The 23,453-nt window shown below is 39.6% G+C and overlaps 1 long non-coding RNA gene across 1 annotated transcript in view; it reads right to left on the reverse strand.

Moving 5' to 3' along the window:
• The window catches only part of LOC136435455 (uncharacterized), a 242,786-nt gene that overhangs the window by 197,485 nt on the left and 21,848 nt on the right, over positions 1-23,453 (reverse strand). Inside the window, exon 2 of the long non-coding RNA XR_010755844.1 lies at positions 19,205-19,272. This is a non-coding gene — a long non-coding RNA (uncharacterized lncRNA). The remainder of the gene's footprint in view (positions 1-19,204; positions 19,273-23,453) is intronic.

Genomic DNA, 23,453 nt, shown 5'->3' on the forward strand with positions numbered 1-23,453 from the left:
AGAACAATGCAGTAAGGTTGATCTGAAAAGTTGATGACTTATTGATTGAATGGTGATTCTGGGTCAGATTTGACTAATTATATTACTGCTCTAGCAAAGTCAAACTAACAGCTGGCGAAGTCAAACTACTAAAGACTGGACACAGCAACAGACTCATGCATCGCTATTGAAGGCTGTGACCAATTGACCATCACTGAGTTTGTCACAGAAAAAATAACAAGGGCAAGAAATTGAATTGAAAAAAAATATATATATACTTATATTCTCAAATATTATAAAATGGCAATAGGAAGCCTTCTTTAAACTTATGAAAACTTTACCCTTCAGAAAATGAGTACCACACAGGCCTGATGTCTATCATTTTTATCCAGACCACTCTGTTCAAACAAAACACAAACTGGCCAATTAAACCGCCACTCAAAACATACAACAGCTCAAAATAGTAGTACTTTATATGATAATGAGGTAGTAGGTTGTATCTGAACCTTATCTGTTACTGTACCTGCTACAATAGTCGCGCAATAAAGTTCTTCTTCTGTTAGCCTTCTTGAATGACCATAAGGAACTAGAAAGAGATAAACTATGTTGCTGGCCCATAACTACAAATGCCGGAGGCAATTCCTTATGAGCAAGTAACATAATGTTCCAGTTAGTTACAGGCCATTCAGTTATCTTTCATTCATAATTGGTCAATGTAAAACACACACACACACACACAAACACACAGGATAAGTGTGTCTGCAAAAACTGCTCTCTTTGAGTAGCTGTTGTAAGATTTATTAGCTTTTAAAACACATAGCTATACAGTATACTACTTGAGCCAATCTGCAGCCACAAATTCTAGCCGATCACTTATGTTTTAAACTGCAGAGAAATCACAACTCTAGTAGATCTGATAACTAGTTTTGATCTCCAGCCTCTGGAGTGCCTGTGTGGTGGCTCCCCTGGCTGGCTGCTGCCCTGTAGAATCAATGTGAGTGTGCACGGGAACCTGTGGAGGCTCCATCATAAACGCTCTGTGTGCACAGTCAGGTCTCAGGCCACTACATCACTGCCGTGTCTCCGCCCGGTTTCATCCTTCATCAGCGCAAACGATAACCATCGCATGCACGGCAACGGACCTTTTAGTTGGGGTTGCCAGTTGCCACTTTTGGAGTCTGAACCTGTTCCGCCCATAACTCATCATCCGTCGGCGGTGTTTGCTGTGCCCGTCGTAACCCATGCATCACGGCTGCAGCCGATCACGCACCTGTCGCCGCATACATCTACGCGCTTATCTCTCCCATCTCAAAAATGTACGGCATGCCTTTTCAGGTGGAAGAAGAGCATTGTGGGATCGCGATGCAGATCTTCAATTATAGCCCGTTTCACGCGCCTGCCAAAATTTGCTTGATTCCTGAAATTATCAGATGAGGAGGAAATACAAAGTCATTTGTTATGGGCTCTCCCTGTCAAAGTTTGCTCGGGCGTTGAGCAGAGCTGAAGTCCTGCATTGATACTACATTGTACTGTAATATAAAGTAAAAAGATAACCATGAAAGTTTGTGTATTGGTAATTGGTTGATATTTGCAATGTCCATGACCTTCCAAAATAGCTCCATGGGATCTGAGAAAAGACAAGTAGATGATACCTTTAGAAGATAACTGTCCGTCTGAGTGAAATCAGCTGAGAGATATGTGAACAGCATGTAAAAAAGTGTGAACAAGGAAGAGGGCAAATATTCTTAAACCATGACAGGTCATTTTTTTCAGTTTCATTAGCTGGCTTTGGACTAAGCAGTCTGCTATCAAAAGTATATACCTGGTCCAGTAAAAGCAACCGGATTGCCAAATGTTACACAATGAAACATGTTACTGGAGGATGACTCTTTTTCTTTTATCATACAATGTAGACAAATGATAGATTTAACATGCAATACCTTAATTCTTTTGCAACTCCAGGACTTTCTTAAAGTATGATAGATATAACTCTAACCATAAACTACACAACCTTGTTAAGGTATAAGTGCTATTCTACATATCATTTACATAGAAGGATAAAGAATTTCTTTAACTTTCTTTCTTATTGTATATTGTATCATTTGAACGGACTGCCAAACCAAAACTTTGCACACTCCTGTTCTCCCTCTCTAAAAGAAACATGGTCCAAAGTAGTCACCCAAGGACATAGGAATGCTTCTGATACTTGATTTTCTTGGCAAGATGCTTTAAGAAGGTTCATTTAGGGTGAAGAATTCAGCTTGTCAACAGGTGCCCGAAGCAGCAATAGGTTGTATCTTGAAGAGTCACGCTTATTGCCTATGGAAAGATGGCAAACACTCATCAATTCCATGTCACAATGGTGATAAGTCATGGTCGACTCCATGAATTATTGAACACTGCCACAGCGATTGCTATGCAAGCCAGAGGCATATTCAATGGCAGTGTGTCTTGGTCAAACAATGTGGCTGAGCAAGGTCAAAGAGAGCAGAAAAGTCAGAGCCGAAGATCATGCTATTTGGGAAAATAGTGGTTCGGATTCAGGCCAGTATCATATATCATCATCATCATCATCATCATCATCGGTAGGCTGCGGCGCAGATGACTGCATGTGTCATTTTTATGTAATGATTGTAAACATAGAGACAATTTACAAGCATTATTTGATAACTTATTCATATACTATATGTTCAGTAGGACGTGCCCCAATCTTTTTATGGTAAACTGATCTATATTGGGAGAACTCACATACTAGATATCTTGGGTTGTCTGAATATATAAATCCCAGTTAACAACTCCCTGCAAATGCCGTTCACATTACTTGCTGTGGATAGCAGAGACACTGTGGCTATCTACATGTACGTGGTGCCGAATATACAAGCAACTGAACTTTTGCTCCCTGTTTTCTTTCTCTGGAATGGCTCGGGCCACTTTGTTATGTCTCATGTATCAAACAAGGGGTGGATGTCCTGGAGTTTAATTTACGGCGTTGTCGGCCGTCTGTATCCACGTGAAACCTCTCCTGTCCTTCACGTCAGACGTTTCCTCGGAATAATCAGCCTGCAATGCTATGATTGATTTATCGACGTATCATCATTGATCCCAAGTCGCAGAAGTTCAACCTGCTTCCAAATGCAGAGATTTAGGTAGCTGGCAACGGCACGTAATGAGCCATGTTGGACATTCTTCTTACTTTGCACATATAACGGATGGAGACCTCTTTGGCTTGCAAAAGATTTTTTCAAGCTGGGCAGGCCTACGTTCAAAAGGGGGCTGTAAGGTGTCTACTGACAGAAGGAACAGAAGTCATTAAATTATTACAGTAATCTGAATAGTCTGTCAACTGTCTTATCCTTCCTTGCACCAAATGTTGCGAGCTGTTATTCCAAGGATAAGATTATGCAACAATAACACTGATCAGATCAAAATCAACCTCCTTGACAAAAATGGGTGCTACCAGTATATGAATATGGGTAACAGCAGTTTGAGGTGTTAGACAGGGTCTAGTTATTACAGTCAGGACAATCTGTTTTATGTTCTACGGGGCGAAGGCCAGGACTCCGTAATCCCTCAAGCAATCAAGGCTGCTGGAAATGAATTTGTTACTGAGGATGTTATACAAGTTCAGCTCTGATATCAGCACTGTGCAGGCATTACTGTTGCATGAAGGGCAACTGGAAGATAACATTACTCTGAAATGGCCTATTTTGTGGAATGCCTCACAAACTATATAACGTTATATAGCTTTGTACTCAACGTGTACTCTGCTATGATAGCATTATAAATAATATCTGACCTACATTATCTTACTATTCAGAAAGGGATGAAAATAGAAATATATGTTGAAATAATCTGACGTAAAAATCTTAGTGGACATGATGTTACCAGTCAACATCATTCAGTTTGGTACAAAAACTCTAAGTGAGCTAACTTAACATTCATTTGTAAGTGAAAAACAGCAAAGCATGCTCAATGTTGTTATAGAAATGTGAAATATGGTATGTGCTAGGCAGAGGTATGGCTCCGGCTGGTTTTATGTGTTTTTAGGTGTTTTCGTTGGGCTAAAAACAAGTCATACCTCTGCTTGGAGAGTACGTAGGTACTATTTTAATCTATATAAGTCAACAAGTATATTATAAAACACAGATATCTACTGGTGGGTGGGGGGTGCATTTCAAAGCTGCTGCCCAATTTCCTGCCATTTTGGATGTGGGAAGAAGCAATCTCGCCTTTCCACCCACTTTCAATTTCCCGCAATAACAGTTTTCACTCTGTAGCATTATCTGTGTTGTACATGACTGCAATTTCCGCCCCAACTTTGCAGGAAAGTAAGGCTGACTATAAAGCTAATTTGTACGAGGCCCTGGACAAATCCCTTTTGTAGGAAATGAAAACACTTTTTTTAGTATCACTCACAGGAAAAGATTTGGTACAATCGTAGCATTTTTAGAGCATTTTTTCAAATATGTGACAGTGTGGCAAATGCAACAAGTGTTTTGATGTGAAATGTGGCGTTTCACAGGTAGTCATAGCATAACATTTTCACTTCATGTAAAGCTTATCACACTGAAAATAAGTGCACATTAACAAATTCAAATTACCAAGAATGCTCCACATGACGCACAAAATGATCAGAAAAATTAGTCAAAGATGTTGATGTTCACCGAAGTCAGCAGGAGATGACAAATGAGCAATTTTGTACATTACAATAAAGAAACGTAAATGTGCTTTCAAGATCAGCCTGCTAGAAAGCCACAAATTAATCCCCAGTGTGTAAGATAAACTGTGGGGCATGTGGTGATGTATAAGGTTGAAGACTTGGGGCACAGCTTGTTCACTGTCTGTGAACTGTAACCCTACCGTGGAGAACAACAAAGCTTTATCATCTAATAATCATCAGCACAGACGGCTGCTACGGCTTATCTATCATGCGCTCAGCACATCATGAATATTCATCGCTGTATCCCAAGGAAAGCAAAGATGGGGACACTTGCGTGTACATGTACACGTACAAGTACAAATGTATGTCAGTGCTATCAAATGAATATAAAGGCCTTAGCTATTCTCCCCACTATTAAGGCTGCAAGTCATGATTCTTGTGTGATTTCTCAGTAAGATACAATTCCCTCGGATATGCAGCATTAATGATAACAAATGGATGAGAACAATAAAGATGATAATGACGTTGATAAAGATTATGGAATGACAATAAAAAAGGGAATATAAGGAGATGATAAAAGAAACCAAAAGGTTGTTCTCGGGCATTCAAACATTGAAAGAAGATAGGAAAATAGACATTTGAATTGTGTAATCGATTTCTCCTTAAAACAGGGTGGGACAGTGAGATTGCATCTGGGACATGGTGGGACAGACAACGACTGAGCAGCCAGAAAGCATCAAGGACGGGATGGGATAGCTGTTCAGCACCAAGGACAAGGACTGAGCAGCCAGATAGGATCAAGGACAGGATGGGACAGCTATCCAGTACCAAGGACAAGGACTAAACAGCCAGAAAGCATCAAGGGCATGGTGGGAAAGACCACATGCGTGAAGTGAAGACAAGACGTGTTTGTACTCGCTCTCCCCAGTCAACTTTTAACTACTAGTTTTTAAGGTGTGTCTTGATACAAGTTTTAGGTAGGTAGTGCGGATTTTTTGACGGCATTCAGGAAGTTTTATGGTGTTGCGTTAGCTGGACGCGCCGGCGTGGTCTTGTTTTCTCTGATACTTTTACGGGCATCATGGCAAGTAAAGCACGGAAGAAAACAAATACTGGCAAGGGTAAGCAAGACCCCAGAGGTAAGGCAAGACTTCCCTACATTTTGGGACCGGAAATATTTGAGGAAGAAGAGGAACCTATGGAGTGTGAAAACTGTTCATCAAAGGCGAACAAGAGACTCATACATTGTGATTGTTGTAAAAAATGGATGTGCTTAAAATGTCAAGATGTAACTACAGAACTGACAGACCTTATCGGGAATTTTCCAAGTATTCTTTTGTTTTGTGGAAATTGTAGAACCATAGTGCTAGCTTCAGCTAGAACCACCATGCGGGGAGGGTGTGGGGAGGGCGCCACCAATGCCAAGGACGTACCAGGACACAGAGCGGGGGTAACGGTTGATTCAAAGCAGAGTGTTATCGAGTCAATGTCAAGAGTTTTAACTGAAATTTCCAAGAAGTTGGACGGGATAATGGGAGCTGATAGCCAGCATAACTCTCAACATGGTTTTGTTCTGAGAGATCACGTATAACCCAGCTGTTGGTTGTGATGGAAGAGTGGACACAGTTACTGGAAAGGGGGGAAGCGGTTGACACAGTGTACTTGGATTTCAAGAAGGCTTTTGATGCAGTACCACACCAACGCCTACTCTGCAAGTTAGAGTCATACGGAGTGAGAGGTGACGTGTGGAGATGGGTGGAAGATTTCCTGTCCCACAGGCAACAGTGGGTAGTGGTGAACGGAAAGCAGTCTTCATGGAGCATGGTAAAGAGTGGGATTCCTCAGGGGAGTGTGCTGGGCCCCGTTCTTTTTGTTGTCTACATCAACAACTTGTCAGAGGCAGTCAACAGCACAGTTAGAATATTTCCAGATGACAGTAAGTTATACCACAGTATACAGAACAGCGACAATCAGGCTACTCTACAGCAAGACTTAACAGCACTGAAGAAATGGTCGTTGCTGGAATTCCCTACCTGCTAAAGTGGTTGCTGCAGAGAGCGTAAACCAGTTTAAAACTAGGCTAAATAAGCACTGGGAAGAGCGCAAGTACACTGTATGAAGGAGACAAGATCAGGACACAACAGGCAGACGCCTTCAATCCTGCAAGCAGTATCAAGGTATCAAGAATGCATCAAGGACAGGATGGGACAGTGTTAAGCACCAAGGACAATGACTGAACAGCCAGAAAGCATCAAGGACAGGATGGGACAGCTGTTCAGCACCAAAGAAAAGGACTGAGCAGCCAGAAAGCATCAATTGCAGGGTGGGACAACTGTTCAGCACCAAGGACAAGGACTGAGCGGCCAGAAAGCTTCAATTGCAGGGTGGGACAGCTGTTCAGCACCAAGGACAAGGACTGAGCAGCCAGGAGGCAGCAAGGACATGGTGGAACAGACGAATCGTACCAGGGAAATGGATTTGATAGTGTCACTTTGCCCTGAAGACACCTGTGATACAAAACACAGAGCCTTTCAAATACCTTCTTTGTAAGCATTCATCAGGTAGAGGGACTTACCTCTCAATATGATTTTTTGCCAATGAATCAGGCAGTAGATATTACAGCGTCATACACCAAACAAATTTCGATTTACTCACTAATTCTATCCTGCTCAATATATCTCTATGGCTTTAGATGTAAGGGATTTGCTACAAAATTTGCCATTTCACTTATTCTTTTGTTGCATTTTCACATTCATACAGGACCAATAGATGTTTTTGCAGCTGATACCGTTGAACTATAACATTCAAAATGCCTACTTTGAATTAACCTGTAGAGGCAGAGCAACACAAACAAAACAAACAAAACAGGTCCTGACTCTAGTGTAAGCCTCACCAATCTGCCCATTCAGGTAGAATGAATAGTATTTCAACACATACTTTCACAGCTGAATGCATTTGTGGAGCACTTAGAGGGAAAATAAATGGATGTTGTCACAAATCAGCTTTCAACTCATCAACAACGCAACAACAGCTATGGTAGCACAACAACCGGTTCATGCAGGAGGTTTGAATGTTAGTACAAAATTTGCTCAAAGAGTGTTGTGTACAATGTTTTGAGTTGAAAATCATTCTCTCTTTGCAAGGTGACAAAACATTACCCCTCACTGGAAGATTTCATGACAAAAGCCATTGTACCCTAAGAGACCATGACTCACCATACTCAAATACATGCATGCAAGATACTCTAGTAGATACTCTGAGCATGTTTTAGAATTTGTCCATATAACGGATGAATTTGGGAAGCATTTGAAGATCCATCTCTTCCCAAATCACTGCAGGTTTACCTCTCCCTTATGAAAGGAAGCTTTCATCAGAAGATGCACTCTGGACTTGACTTAATTGGGCACCAAGGAGGCATTGATATGGTAACAACTACACACTGACGTCAACTGGTAATAGCCTGCATCCATCAACCACACCCTCAGTGGAAAACGCCTTATTATTGAGTCCATAGTGATGAGGAGGAAACTTTCTTGCAACTTTACTTTCCTGGTCATCATCTGGAGAACAGAGATGGTTTGGTGAACGTAGGCGTCTCAAGATGTCGTACCGACACTGCACTAACACACCACAGGAGATTTGTGAGTGAGACAGTTTTCAAAGGCTGACGTCCCTGCTACTTTTTTGGTGTCCATCTTTGATGTACTGTCTGACCTTTAAGTGTCATTGACTTCAAAACTGGGTCCCTCATTAGTCGAACAGCAACTAGGGAATCTTCACAGTGTGGTCGTGAGGCACTGTAGGGAACCAATTAGGAAGGTACATGAAGTCTCTATTAAGTCGATCTTCGCGTCACGACTCTACATCATGTAACCCCCACTTCCTTTCACAAATGATAGAGATCTAAATGAGATCCACCATTTTCTTGTGAGCTGAACCATGAAGTCATACATGATGCCTGAAGTACTCACCATGCCATCTTTGTCATCTTGGAGATAAAGAATTTTGTAAAAAATCTTCGGGCAAGAAAGCAAATACATGCCTAGGGTGTTCAATAAGCTGTGCTGTTTGGAGCGAAGACTCTTTTATCTTAGATGCCATCTTCAGACAGTAAAGTTGTACTTAGAATTGTCCATGGTATATTGTAGAATGAAACCTGAACATACCATCATAGGTTTTGTTGGAGTTTACCCCTTCTCAAAAGACCTTTAGGATTTTCTACCCATCTACTCTCCCTTGCATTAATAAGATATCCCTCTTTGATAAGAAAGTTGCACACCTGATAAGGGAGTGCCACACCTGTGACATTTTGAAAAGATTGATGATGACAGAGATAAAAAATATCAGACTATTGATCACATGCACACTGTGATAACATGATATTTTGAACCTTCTTCTTCATGTTAAAAGGAATCTCAACAAATTCAAATTAATTCTGTTGAAAACGTATGCAGTAGTTTTGGAAACATATAAATCCCTTTGGATAGATGCTATCTTATTTCTTGTAATTTTATAAGAAATATACCAATTCAGCTGAAACATAGTAGGTGAACTTCCAGTATGTAGTATTTTTCATAATGGCTGCTGAAGATCGTAAGTTTTCTGTAAGTATTGTATTCATCATGCCTTATACATTTTCTATAAGGACTAGCATGTCTCCTGAATGTAACTCATGTATATTTAACAAGAGATTTGTAAGTATCTATAAGGATTTGCATGTTTCCAAACAGTGCGCTGTGTGTTCTTAGCAGAATCCCTTTATACATGTCAAGATTTGTGTAAGGATTTAAGATTAGATAGGGTATACCTTGCATGTAATTGCTTTGCATAAACTTAGTAAGGTATGCTACCTAAAGCTTGAAAATGTGTAATACAAGTCCTACAGATATTCAAGCCTTTTCTTGTAGTGACAACAATGTGGACATAAACACCATCAACAATATATGTATTAATTTTGGTCTAATTTTTTCAAGCCTGCCACATAAATGCAGTAAAAAGGCAGAATGGTTTACTGATTAAGAAGACACTATAAATAATTTTCTCCAATAGATAGCAGATACCTGCTATATATCAGCAGGTGTTGCAAATATGACTTGAACATATCCACTCACAGTGCTGCCATCTCATAGAAATTCAGCGACACAGGCGACTTTGGAGGGAGGCCAGAAAACAATCAATCATGCTACAAAAGGTAGAATTTCTCTCTCAAGTAAGATTTATTCTTCACCATGGCAAATGTCATATCAAATAGACTCTTCCTTTACCTGCAGGAGTAGTTGGGGAAACTGACATATATGGGTGACTTTGCCCTTTCTTCCAATCAGATCAACAGGCTTTCTCAACCGCAACAGGAGCGGACCTTAATCCGAAGCAAAATTGCGCAATATATCTCTGCAGTGCATCTTGACAGAGAGGAAATTGGTGGCCCTGCCACCTTCTTGCAACATTTAAGTATGCAACTGTTGGTGGTACCGACGTCAAGCGACCGAATCCTACCATCAGGGATGACAATTTGAGGCCAATGGTAGAAGCAGTGCTGGATTTTATTTGGGATCCAGAAGAGGACAATACCACAAGACGAGTTTCCTTTCCATTTCTATTTCTTTGCTGGAAATACTGTACATGTAGTTGATGCTGTTATTCCAGCAAGTTATTCCAACAAAATCTTGATTTTATGTTATCTTCAGATAAACTGTGGTGGTTTCAAAAACTCATGATATATGGAAGAAAGTCAGTTGTAGAATTGATAACAAACTCTGTATTGTCTTTATGACTGGCTTTAATTCAAGCATTCAAAGCAGATATCAAGCACACAACATTATGTGGTCTTATGGGAATTTCTTATCTTGACAATTTCTTACCTCACCTTCCTCAATAGCAATTGTTTTATTACCCTACATGCATGCGCACATTTCTTCCCTACCCCCTCTCCACTATTTTTCTTGGTCTATACCTTAATACTGGGAATAATGATTTTTGAGTCTTTTGGTTCAGTGTCTTTTTACGTCAAAGTAGGGCAAAAACCCCTCAGAGTTAGACTTCAGATGTTATCCATCCCAAACTCTCCTAGACAAGCCTGAAGGTACCCTACCACAGCCTCATCCTGGTGACCTCGCAAGATATCTCATACAAATCTTATTGATTGTTTCTTCAAATTTCCGACTTTCTCCTGCACAAATTAGGTTCCCATGATGTGCAGAATACCTCTGGGGTCTAATTATACATTTGCTGTTGAGTACCAGTGGGGAGCTTGAAAGGCTGCATGTCATGCAAGTACTCCTGCGCACAGACGATACGTCAATGAGAGTCATTATGTAGGTGTCAGCCCAGTATGGATCCCTGGCATGACGACACCTACAGGGAAACATGAACTTGGTGCAACAATACTCTCTCCTCGCTTTGTCAGAACCAGTTTGGAAATTTGTCCATCAAAACTTCTAAGGCTCAAGCAGACCTAAGCCATTAATACTAGCTTGAAGGGCCTTTGTGTGGCCAAACACTGGTGCATAGGTAGTAAGTTGTACAACTTCAAGTTTAACTTCAGCGTTTCAATGGTCCTTCCATCTAAACCACCCCAGTCAACTTACCATGCCTAACTACTTCAAATCTTAACTCCTCTGTTACTGTAAGTCAAGACCTCTGACCTCTCGAACATCTTTGACATTTTATTATTATATATTATCATTATTATCATTATTGTGTACGTTAGGAATTTATGTTTGTATACTGTAAATGCGTAATATTACAACATTGTTTATGTACTTGCTATGTGTTAGACGCCCGATATCAGCTACTGCTGCCTGGAATGTCTAGTATTGCATGCCTGTTGCAATTTAATAAAATAAAATAAAAGTTTAACTTGCCTCTCCAAAGTTCAACACTTCCCACCTAACAATGCATAGAATATGAAGCCTATGAAAAAATTACAAACTACACAGAACTAGTTAGGAGATCAAACCGTTTAAGTTTCGTACCAGATTAGACATAATTCAGGTCATAATTTTGGATGTTGGATTTAGATGACCAGAAAAAAAGGAATGTATACAAATTTACCAGTAAGATACAACCTAATGTATTCAACCTTTTTAAAGTTTCGTACCAGATTACACATAACAGAGACGGAGGGCGCCACAGACTTTCTGCAACATTTACCGAGTCACGTGTCCTATCTGCATGACGTCACAGAGACAGTGGTTTGCTTATTTCATAATAAGGACTAGAGTTAATCAGTCAAAAATTTGGTCCAAGTCCAAATACTTGTATTGAAAATAGCAGTAACTTTGATACCGACAGATTAGACATACTTCACGTCAAAACTTTTGCTTTTAGATCTTAATGTGTTCAAATTTTATAAAACTTACCAATGAGACTTTGACTCAAACATGATAGAACCATGTCTTAATACCATCAACAACTATTCCATTACGTGACAGAGCTTTGTATGACCAGTGAGGCTGCACACTATCTGACATGTCTGTCACTACAAAACATGCATCATTAGCATGATTCCTTGATACGACCATAATCGGGAGGAAATAGGCACATTTACTGGTGCGTCAGTTTGAGATGAGTTCTCCTCCCAGGTGGGAGATGGAGAGGCGGTAGGAGTGGCTTTCTGGATCAGAATCACAGAGTCACAATCCTACATTGGCAATCAGACAATCTCACGGCTTCTCAGAATGCATCAGCATCACACGTGGGTCCTATCGGAATGAGATCCCCACTTGTACCACTGATCTGTATCCCCAGAACTGTCAAAGAGCTGAAAATCACTTGCGTGGCTGCACAATCCCTAGATTTGAAGGTAATAGTGCCTAATCGATCATTTATGTTAATATTTACCAGTGTGTGCGTCACTACAAATGTGGCCATAATGAAAAATTGCTGCTGGCTTAGAAACATTCCTGAAAGACAGGACTTTTGTCCTTTATAGCAAAGATGAAACTGTTTTTCTTGTTTTTCACTTCAACAACTGTCTTCTTTAGACCTGGTCCAACCTTCCTCAGAAGATCAAACTATTATTTATTATCAAACTATTAAACTGTTAAATTCAAAGATAGTTTAGAAAACAAGTGCAGCATTTTTTGTGTGCACATACATGATACTGATAGCTGAATAATAATATAATATACCGTAGGTGATAAGAATGCCAGAGTTGCACATGAATGCTTAAAGTGACATGTGATACTGTTTGATAAAAGTTTGTTGCAACTTTTTAAGTTAGAGTCATGAAATTAACTTTGAAGCTCCAACATTTCATCCCACACAAAAACGTCATACAACCCACGTTTCCTGCTTAAAGCTCTTGAAGTTCGCAGAACACTGGATATGAGAGCATATGGAAATAATATTTAAAATTCATTTGTACATGTATGAGTCACAATATTAGCTTTGTTCCTCCCATAGGTAGAAAACCTATTACTCAGGTGCAGCATATGGTCAGGACTGGAAGTGGGTGTTTCATAGTTCTTCGAAATCAACAAGAGCTATGGAACCCTTTTGGGCATTCTTAATGCTACTGTATTATATGGTTGTGAATTAACGTTATGCCTGACATATTAATTTGTATGTTGCAGCATTCCAAGAAGGCATCATGCCTGTCACACAGCAGACGAATCTGCAAGTTTTTGGCAGTGATACGCCCAGGGATTTCTAGATCACAACACAATCTTTAATCAGCCAATTTTCTCAGGGCCCTGAGACCTTTGTCCAATGTGATGCGGTAGAATTTCAGCTGAAAAATATGTTCGGGTCTCTGGCAACTTTTTAATTCAGGACCTTCTGGCGCAACTTTTAGTTTTAAATTCAGCAACTACTGGAAATCAACAAATATAGCCAAAGCTTGTCGACTGCGTGACAGGGGCTTAAGAAACTGGAGCAAAATTCTTCAGAGGCAACAGGTTGTGGAAACTTTTTGTGTAAGTTTTTTCTCACATCTTCTCTCTCCTCCAACCTCTCCAGTAGTGATACTGACAATCCATTCATCTACACCCACCTCCCTGTTTAGAAAACCAACTCTTGTTTCATCCCACAGAATATGTACAAGAAATCTGGTGGTGGGTGTGTGACGTTAACGCATCAACAGGAGTGATTCCCAGAGCTGGCAACCTTCCAATCCGACTGAAAGGTGTGGTTGTGATCTATGCCCACTCTTGACAAAGGCTGTGATTGACTCATAACGTGCACCAGAGACCGACGGCATGACAGCGGCGGGACCATCGGTGCTGCTCTATCATATTTTGTGGGCACACTAATGAAGAATCGCCCGCCCCTCCTCTGACTTGGCGGGCGGCCGCCATTCCCACACATTTCCTGTCGTATAGCAGGTCGCCGTTTCATCCTAGAGGGTAATGACTCACATCCGGGCGATAATGTGCAACACTAGCACATTAGGCAGATATTACCACCAAATTGTCTTTGAGCAATGTGTATCACCGGGGAAATGTGTTTTGCTATCCACAGGTACCTGTAGATTCTCATACTCCGCCAACGGCAGATTTAGGCACAGCTTTTGTTTCAAGGCCAAACCGTTCTAATTAGTTAAAAGGTCCTGCTGATACTTGAACAGGGTTGAGGACGTTTGCAAAATGTTAAGTAAGAAAAAAAGTATTTGGTCAAAGACTATTATATTACATGTTGTCAAATTGTTAAGAGTACAATATGGAAAGGTTACGGATATGCTCTTATTGAATCTTAAGGCCACACCAATTCAATTTGTTGCTTCTCAGATTTTTTCAGAAAAAAATTGGAGTGACAGGGAAAACAAAAAAATTAACATAAAATTTTTTGGAAATAGTCTGGCGTGATGGGTTTACATAACATAAAGAATAAGAGGATTATTCAAATTTCAGCTTTGTATGGCTCATTTTATGCAATGCACCCCTTTACCTTTTGCCATGTAATATATGGATGGATATTGAGAAATAGTTTTGATAAATGAAAAAATATAACTTATGATGAATATGACCACACTTTTTAGGTATGTGTAGGCCTTTATAATCTTGGTGGCTATTGAGTTCTACATGTACAACTGAACAAATAGTAAAATTTTTGAATGGGAATAATGAGCCAATTCTTTTTTTTTCAAAATGGGAAAGACAGGACAGGCTATTCTGAGAAGCAACAAATTGTGGTGTGGCCTAATGTTAAAAAAAAGTGACAAATAGTTATTAAGGGCACACAGTATATTGATCATTATACATTAATCACTAACTCAGAATTGGAGTCTTGTTTCTTTGTCATATATTAGACTTACTGAGTAACATTTAACAGTCATAAATGCCCTTGTTACAATGCTTTCATATTTACATGGGATCATGTCAAATAGCAGAAATAGCTTGATGTAATTAGCCATACCTATTTGAAAAATTACCTTTTGATTAACAATATAGCAGAGTTATGGAGATGAAACCTCCTTGTGGCAAAGTTGGGAAAGTTTGCTTGAGTGTTTAACAACTAATCGATGCAGTCTAGTTAATCAACCATTACAATCATGACAGCATCTCCCAGAAACAGGGATGGTCACCGAGTGTTGCATACCCCACCCTCTCTCATGTCCCGCCAACTCAGCCGTCAAACACTGATGGATTCTTCTCCGACCAAATGTGACTAGCAAGGAGATAACCACGTCCCCACCATTAGCGTATATATTGGTGCAGGCCCGCATGTTAGAGTCCATCACTTCGGCGGAGATTTGGGACACCTCTATCTGAAACTCTCTCTCTCTCAATGTCTCCGCTTTCTAATGGTGGTAAATAGAGAGGATTTGCCCCAGGAGTGCGTCCAATAAGGGAGACCATCCAGTCCGATTACAGTGCGGTAAGAAAAGAGATTAATCTCTGCAGAGAGAATTAGCAGGCGCTTGATGAGGGTTTACCCAGGTGACATATTCTCTTTCAGGCAAGGCCATTCTGGCACAGCTGAGTTGCGACCGAGTGGTAGGCGATCACTCAAACACTTTGGCTGATTGCCAGTAAACCCCCATCATTAATTGAAGATCGCCGCAGAAAGATAAGAATACCAGTATTGACTCTATACGGCAAGCGGCAAAACTTTTCTCAAGACGGATAACTTGGATGGTCAAGGAATCACGCAAAGCTACGAGAAGTAAGTTGCAAGTCTGGAAAGTGAAGTGCAAACACAGCGAGAACAACGTAACTTTACAGCTTATCAGGTGTTATTAGAATGCTAAGGAAAACGGTTGTGAGAGGCAAAACATGTTTGGTGAGGTATGCTTTATCACCGTGTGAGATACATGGTGAGATAAACAGGAAGGACAGGCTCAATAATAAAGACCAGCTGGTGACGTCAATAGGACCACCAACTGCTACGTTTCCAACTCATCAAAGAAAATTGCAAGCAAGATAGAAGCACGTGTAGCTGAAATAACAATACATCTTGCATGAACTACAACTGATATGGAAAGTCTGTGCCATTTACAAATTTGCCTGCCAATGCTGTTTTGTCACGTTATGCAACATGCACATACATGTGTGGATATGTCCACATTCAAGTCTGGATGAATGGTCTTATACTGTAAATGATGAACGAGTCAGCCTACTAAAGGATATAGAATATAAATATTTTGAAAATATTTGGAAAAAGTTGAAACCTGAACTTTGCATGCACTGTTGAGCCAACATATTTTGAACATTTTGGCAGTGACTCTTTTCAACTTAAATGTCTTGGTGCAAATGCGAAAGAAGCAACAAATGTATATAACAGTAATCACATTTCATTGTAACTGTAACTCAACAAATTCATTAAAGCTGCACAAAGTGTTCAAAATGCTGCATATTGTTTTGTACTTTCCCATTAGTCTACCTGACTTAACTGAGGAGAAACTAAGCAAAGTTGCCACAGATGATTTATCTGAACACCAAGATTAATCTATAAAAAAAAGACACATATTATCCAATGGCAAAAGTAACAAAGTTAATATGGCTAAATTCTTGCCAATCTGACATAACACAACAGAGGGGTGACCAAGCAGACAAAACTGCAAAATTCTGACTGAAAGGTCAGAATTCAATGGCTGGCAGACATGGTTATTGTAACAATGTTAGCCAGATTCTTTGCTCCAGTTCACCTGTTCCAAATGCATAAGACATGGCTGACTAACCTAAGGTGGACTAACACACTGCCTGGTGATAGTTGCTTCATGCTACAGCAACTGGAATAAGCCCTGTCCCAATAAATAAATGGGCTGCAAAAATTCTTAAGCCTTGGAATAGCTTTCCACTGACTGAGTATCACATTTTCAAATCTATGATGAGTTGATTTTGATATCAATTTCCACCAGTGATGGTATCTAAATTGCTAGTAAGAATCAATAAACAAGAATTTTGGGCCATATACTGTACAAACAGTCAACTTTTGACTTCTCAGGAGAAAAAATTGTTTATCAAGAGTTTGAGGGAACTCTGCTAACCATTCAGGCGTGTAATTATCAACGATTTTCGATACCGAGATAAGATATTTATCATGGAATATTCTACTCAAAGTTTGTGGCGCTGTGTACAGAACAGCTCTGCCGATGTGACATTTTGTGACCTCGCTTCGCTCACAGCCAAGGCCAGGCTGGGTAGATGTACGACGGAGGCTTCAGTACCTGCCACATTCAGGTGTGATTGGATTATCTGTTAACTGCACAGTTTCAGTGCCGGCCGGCGATACTTCCAGCGCCGAAATTGAACGTTCGGCAAGATATATGATAAATCAATACCGCAGGCAGCGCACCTCGCGCGCTGGAACTGATACTATTACGGCGTGTCGCGCTTGATTAGTCTGAGGTGGTGGCCCCCAATTCACCCCAGGCACCTGTCGTGGGCAGACCAACAGATGGTCATCCCAAACTAAGACGGCCCTTCCATCGACTCAGTCACAACGCCAGAAAGTTGCTAGCGTTATGTAATTCAAGTTTGTCTCCATGAATCAACCACCCTTGGTATTGACCTCGCCGGCACAACAGCTGCATTGGGGCCAGGAAAGTTAAAAATCGATAAGGTGGAAATAGGGATGATGATAAAATATGCTGTTGTGGTGACTCAGAGCAACTGGCAGGGGATAAGTTGTGTTTTATGAGCAAACTTTGTGCTGTAACATTCTTCAAGATGGTCACTCTCGAGAGGACTGGAAATTGGACAGCTCAGCATTAAAATGGCTTAAGGTCAAAAGTCTCTCAAATATGAATGATGAGGATGATAAATCCAGGTTTCACCAAACTGGGGTCGAAATGAGAAATGAAACATGTTGTAATTCAGAAGCAATCTTCTTCATGGTAGCAACCCGGACACTGAAATCACATCAATACAGATGTGGCAGCATCAACAACAGCTCTTGAGTAAAATACAGTAAGAGCATTCAGTGGCTGCAAATGGCTGCAGTCACCATTGTTTGGAAGCCATTTTGAATACGTTACTGCAAACTGTATCTTAAGCTCATGTCTTGCTAGCACAGTGATGCTGTAATGACTGTCTTGTAAAAGATATGATAGACTATATTTCTTATCCCATGTGAGATTTTGCAATACCAGGATTAACATAACCCAAATTTCCTACAGAAGATACAATGAAATCCTACAGGTGGTTGGAAATTAAGCTGTAATCATCACCTTGGTACAGCAACATATTATTCAAGCTTACTTCATTGTGTCCCAATATGTAGTGATCTTGACTCTTCAGTGTCTAATGTTATTTCAAGTTCTTTATATCCTGAAATATCTCTTATTTCTTTAAAAATGCAAAACGTGAAAGTAACTTCATTCACATTTTTGTCTATCAATCTTGTTTTACTTTGCTATTCATGGTTTACAAAGTTTGAGCCAAGGTTGATGGAAAGCTACCCTAACAAGAACTATGCCTCAACTTTACAAAAACACCTGTTCTTCTCTTCTTCACCCGTTCCTAATTATGCATGGTACACCTGCGGCATGCCTCTTTAAACATATACAAACGGCTAGCCCTGGTCAACTGTAAGTTCAAATCTAGATGCAGCCCCAAAAGACAAATGTAAAATTTGGCAGATGAGGTTGCCAAGAATGCCCAAATCTATCAGATAAACTATCCTATCTCCTTATGTCCCTAATATCATGCTGCGAGGTGGCAACGGAAAACCACATGAAAAATCTCTCATTCCCTGCCATACAGTCAAAGCTCCCTCAGGAACAAGAGGCCGGATAGTGATTTGTCTCTGTAAGCTATTTTGCGCATGAATGGGTGATCACTCTTAACCAGCACAAAATATTTCATTACATCTTGCCATTTATTCATCAGCCCTTTTCTTTCCGATCAATTTGCTGTGCAGAGAGCTGGATAGGTATGAATTTAAATCAGGAGCGGGGCGCGACAGGAGGTAAAATCTACTAATCAATTCTGATGCATTTGCAATAATGGGTGACACCAAGCGGTTGCTTACTGTCGTTTTGGCGCAATATGGCGCTGATGAATTAATCAACAAGACAACAGGAAAGCACAATAAACATCTCCAATTTCAGGCTGTAAACAATCAAGCTAAAATGTCTTCACATGAAACAGAAGAAACTGGAAAATAGAAATTTGTACTCACTTTGCAAAAAACTCTTTGATGATTAAACCTTAATTTGCAGATGTCTCTTCCAATCAGCTTGGCAGCAACTATAAAACAGACAATTACAACGTTAATGCTGTTGTAGCAACAATGCTATTAGGAGCCTAATGCTATCATAGATAGTGAACGCTATTGAACTGTTGGTTCTGTATACGGTTGCTGTCATGTCATTAGAAAAAGGGAACACATGCCTGACATAACGATTCTGCTAAAAGTTTGTACAGATCAGTGATCAGTTTATTCTTCAACCTTGATCCGTTTTACCAGATTAATCTCTTTGTCAGTATTTGGTGGTTGATCTTAGATAGATTGTGAACTGATGATACAGAACAGATTTTAACAATGCCAGTACGCACTGGCTTAAAAGACAGGTGATGAGATTTTGGAGAGATCTGGACAGAGATTCCAAGGGCTTAATAACATTTTATTGACGTAATGGTGCTTGCATGAAAATGTTTGGTATGATTTTCAAATGTAGCAAGTTTTCTGACTCTTTAAAAATGTTACTGAAATCATGAAATGCCTGTTTTATGCACACCTTTTGACACATGCACACACACACACACACACACACACACACACACACACACACACACACACAGAAAAATATCTTAATCAAACTATTCTCCATGCTTCCTAATTCAAGATTACTGTTATCATCATCATCATCATCATCATCATCATCAATATGATTCAAGATTACTGTTATCTATAATAAGCTCTCCCTGCCATGCACATTTCGACATAATTCACTGAAGACACCAACCATTAAAACTTTTTACAACATTGTGGCAAGTAATTATCATTCGTATTCTGAGGGAAAGCAATTATTATAATTCATCTTCTGAAACATCTGAAACATTTACGCCAACAATTGGTGCTCTAGCTGGACTCAAAGGCATGGGAAGAGGAAGCCAGGAAGACCTGCAGCAACTTACACTGACATACTTAAGAAGGACACAGTCCTTGAGGTGGACAACATGCACCAGGCAATGAGAGACACATGGGCAGCCATCACGACTCGAGACCAGAGAAACCTGAACTGGACCTAACCAAGTAGGCAAGCAAGCACGCCAGCAAGAAATTACAAAACTCCTACCCATTAAAGCTGTTGTTCTATGCATCTGATAGTAGCAGAATGCAGAAAGTGCAGTGCATAGACACTGTTCCTCTTTGGCATGCAAATCATGAAGGTTGGACATGGCAATGACTCTCTAGGTTATAATTCATAACTCTTCCACATCCACCTTCTGCTTGTAACATGTGGTATTGTCTGTGTTCAACAAGTGAACCATGGTGTGATCTACAATTATGCTATTAGTCCAGCCTTCTACTTGTTGGTCTTCCTGATAGGAAGGAGTAATATGGGAACATTGCAGAGTTGATAACGTGTGATGATATCTCCCTAACTTCCTGCAGTGGAAATAAAACGGGATAACAGCACTGCATGATGGATAAAGGCCCGGGGAACATTACGCGAGGGCGTCATCAGGTTACGGCTGCTTTGCAGCGTGAATTTCACTCCAGAGACTGTAATTTGCAGCAAGTTTTTGGCGCAGTTGAAATCTGCTTTAATGGACGTGTATCCAGGGCATTACCGGTTATGCAATCTGCTTATGACTGATAATATTGTTCAGCACATCTTGGCTTGGATTGACAAGGCAAGGAAGATATGGAATGGACAAGGAACAGTCACTGGTGAACATGAAAAATAGAAAATTTAATCAATAATACAAATTTGACAGGGAAAATGAATCTACTAAAACTGTTGACTTGAAACAAAGTAATGTTGTCATACCATACTTATCTATTCCTAATTATAGCTTTCCAATTTTCCAGAAAACAGATAAACACTTTGACCAAAAGGTTTCTAAGATGCAATCACCTAACAGCAATCAATCCTGAGCAATAGATCACTTACAAGATGCTTGTACATGTAGTTTGAACCATATAGTCCCATGGGTAAGTCCTACTGGTGCATAACAAAAACACCACACAATATACTTTTCATATCATATTGACAATATCTGTGAAGAAACGTACTAGTAGTCGATGGAAGTACTTAGTACTCCATTGGCTCAAACGTCTTTTAAATTATTTTTCTGTTTAGTTCAAATGGAATTACAAGAAGCTGCTTGGTGGCTTGCTTGAAAAACTTTGTTGGATGGTCAACTCCAAGAAACTTTCTGGTGTATACTAACTTTACATTTAGTCTAGAATGCCCTGGTCAGCACGTAAAAGGGGCCTTTCTTTCCTTTGATCTCAAGATGTGAAGACCTGAAGAATTCTTCAAAAGAACCGTCTAGAACATTACGTACCCTCCTTTTGTCAAGAAGTTTCGACAGGGCGACATGAAAGGGCGTAATGTATGCTTCCCAAGACTGTTCCCAGTGTTGTAAATGTCAATGCCATGGGGAGTTTTCCATAACGGATTGTTAAGTTGTGTGAGGAAAAGGTAATGGGTACACTGGCCTTCACCTACGCATACACCACAGGCGAAACAATTCATCATTGTGACTGCAGTCAGGGTGCATCTTAAACGTACACTGGACAGGCTTTTCATCATATTCTTTATAAGGCTTAAACTAAGAAGTTTTCAGTCTTGAACCTGGGTTCAATGGACCTCAAATATATGTAAACTAGTCTTGTAAAAAGAGGATTTGATATATCACTTTAGCTGCAACTCCCTGGCCTTCTTTTATGTTTTACATGTGATAAGTGCTCCATACTTAAACTCCGGACCTAAACTTTTAGGTTCAAGTCAAAAAAATCTAAACGTAAGGAACCAAGTCTGGACTTGCAAAAAATCTCCTTTTTGATCTTAAGTATCGAAAACCTTCCTTAGATCGTGAAATTTGCAATGGAAAAAGACGAAAACATTGCTGTTTTCGTGGTTATGACTGAGCTTTTGTGTTTACTACTGACAGTTTATAATTTTGCACATATATTTTTCAGAGTATGCGTCAACTTTATGTCCACATGGAATTTTACACATGCCATGGGTTTAGGTCTGGACTTATAAGTCCGGACCTGAACATGAACCCCTGGACTTGAATCCGGACCTGAACCTGATTTTAGGTATACAACACTACATGTGATGGATTATGTATGTCACTAACACAAAATAGAGTGTCTAAATGTTTCTGAAGAGGTCTTTGACATTAAGAATAATCATTCACTTATAACATGGACATTATTTCCTCACTTACACGCAACCATCCATTGATTAATACCAGAAAAAAGCTGCTATATTTTGAAATATCATTTCTACACCACAATTACATATTAGAAAAATACTTTTATTAGGCATATAACTTTCAAATATGAAGTATACATCATTCAAGGTACATCATGTGGAAAAGTTACTGCAGAGATCATTGATATTAATGCCTACGTGTACCATAAAAAGTGTGCTACCATCAACCAATGTAAAGTACTTGTAAGTTTGCCATGAATCTTATTTTGCATCATAAATCTCATAAATCTGGTCAGCTAATTAATAACAAGTGGTTTATTAATGAAGAAAGATTTGTACAGGGCTGCAGCAACTAACGCCAGTAAATCAAACGTACATAAATCAAGTACATGTAATTAGAAACATGAAAAGGGCATAACGATAAATAAAGGCCTTGCATTTAATAACATTTTGTCTTTGCTTGAGGCAATGAAACTGCAGTGTCCCTACAACTTTACAAAAGTTAAGGATAAGATTGTTGTTTTTGTGTAAGAAAGGTGCCTCACCATGGTGCTGAAAGATGTGTTATTAATTTCATCTTCATGATTTTGTAAAATAGACCTGTTGCAGTGCCTATCAATCTTTTCCATGTACAATGATATATCCTGAAATAAACCAGATCAAGATAGATTGGGCCAAGAAGGTTCTATTCAACAGAACTTCCATCATTATACATACTATGATTGAAAAAGCAACTTCTACATACATGTACATGTGTGTCACCAGTTTGAATGAAAATGAAAATCAACAGCTACAGATGATAATTCTATACTTTATGAGTAACCTAAGTTGTAATCATGTGCTATGGCAAAAGATTGGCTTTTTAAACTTTTTAGTTGATAAAAAAATATATACTTTTTTAGCCTTTAAAGGCAGACTAAACTTAATTTCGTAAAGCATACTGCACTAAGACCAGTTCTGACTTCTTTTACATGAGTCCATCATAGATTAGCGTTTTTACAAAATTCGAAATTCGCGGTGTGGTGAAGTAAT

The sequence above is a fragment of the Branchiostoma lanceolatum genome, chromosome 5 (assembly GCF_035083965.1).
Source record: "Branchiostoma lanceolatum isolate klBraLanc5 chromosome 5, klBraLanc5.hap2, whole genome shotgun sequence".
Taxonomy (NCBI): domain Eukaryota; kingdom Metazoa; phylum Chordata; class Leptocardii; order Amphioxiformes; family Branchiostomatidae; genus Branchiostoma; species Branchiostoma lanceolatum.